Source organism: Cetorhinus maximus, unplaced genomic scaffold (genome assembly GCF_964194155.1).
Source record: "Cetorhinus maximus unplaced genomic scaffold, sCetMax3.hap1.1 HAP1_SCAFFOLD_794, whole genome shotgun sequence".
Lineage (NCBI taxonomy): Eukaryota > Metazoa > Chordata > Chondrichthyes > Lamniformes > Cetorhinidae > Cetorhinus > Cetorhinus maximus.
Window position 1 is genome coordinate 159027 of NW_027596736.1, and position 1561 is coordinate 160587.

A 1561-nucleotide genomic window follows, 5' to 3' on the forward strand; every position below is an offset into this window, starting at 1 on the left:
ATGTTGTCACTGATCAGTGCGGGGGGAGCGACTGTAGAACAATGACCCCATCTCAAGACTGCGCACCCTGACCTTTGCCTTGATCCATTGACGTTTAATGTTTGGCAAAATTACCCCCTTTCTAGAGAAGCGTCATAAGGACTCGAAACGTTGACTCTGTATTTATTTCTCCCCACAGATGCTGTTAGACCAGCTGATTTTTTTCCAGCATTTTCTGTTTTTGTTTCTGATTTCCAACATCCCCATCATTATGCTTTAATTTCCCCTAGTTCTCTTTTTACTATCATGGTTTCCTATTATGCGTGCGTGTGTGTATGTGTGTTTGTGAGAGAGGGAGAGCGTATTTCTGTGTGTATGTGTGTGTTGGTTCCTATGATGGGTGCGTGTGTGTATGTGTGTGTGTGTGTGTTTGTGAGAGAGGGAGAACGTGTGTCTGTGTGTATGTGTGTGTGTGTGTGTTTGTGAGAGAGGGAGAACGTGTGTCTGTGTGACTTCAGATCCATACTGTATGTTCATAAGCTTTACATGTCTATTCGAAAATACCTTTTTTTATAATAAACAAATGAATTTATTGTTCATCGAAATAATCCACTTTGAAACCTCTTTTATTCTCGGGAACACTGGTGAAAGTAAATAATTGGCAATTTTGGTGAGTCAAATGAACATTTGAGCCAATGTTGCGACCTGTGGAGTAGTGGGACTAGACCAACCGCGCACTCCTCCCATCCCACTCGTAACAGTGTGCTCACTCAGAAACTTAGCTCCAGGTCACTGTCGACTCCTTCTGTAAAGCCGATGACATATTGGGCTTCCCACTAAACATGCAGAAAACTAAGGTCCGATTCCAATATTCGTGACTGAGGAAGACCCCCAGAAACGGCTGCACACAAAGAGCTTACTGAAAGGTCAAATTATGTTGTTTCAGTGAGTCATAGAAGTGACCTTGGAGCAGGTTAAGCAGCATTTCCCGTGTTTCAATGAGAAATGCTGATCTGAATTTAAAAGGAAAGAGTAAATATTTGTAATACTCATGAGATCCGTCTGCCGCATGACTGAGGCGAGCTCATTTCTCGACCTAATCACTGAGGGACACAGACACAAAGAAATATTAATAAACGGGAGGGAAACAATGGATTAATTGAATTCCAATTACGGTCCCCTGGTTAATGTTAAAAAAAAGCAGAATTGCAATGCATCAACAGACGGATTTTCAGGAATTTAAAATTCCAATGACTGATCGAGGAACCAGAAGCTGCGAACATATGAGCGTTGCACGGTTGTTAGCATAGTTTATATGGGTGCTGAGTTGACCAGTGCTTTTTCAAGAATGGTCAAACCGAGCTTTATTCCAGTAAGGTGGACCAGCGGGCACAGAGCTGTCCGTGTGCGTTGGAGGAGACCCCTACCCTCAGAAGCGGGACTGAGTCTTCCCAAAAACCGCTGGCGAAATCAGCTAGCGACGCTCAGGCGAAAGGGCTTGCAACATGCTGCCGAAACCCGGGATGGGACCAGGGACCTTTAGATCTTCAGTCTAACGCTCTCCCAACTGAGGTATTTCGGC

At 44.1% G+C, this 1561-nt stretch overlaps 1 non-coding gene across 1 annotated transcript; it reads right to left on the reverse strand.

Annotated features, from left to right (window-relative positions):
• Positions 1–1488: 1488 nt before the first annotated feature.
• Positions 1489–1561, reverse strand: trnaf-gaa (transfer RNA phenylalanine (anticodon GAA)). Its single transcript has one exon. It is a non-coding gene; the product is annotated as a tRNA-Phe (tRNA).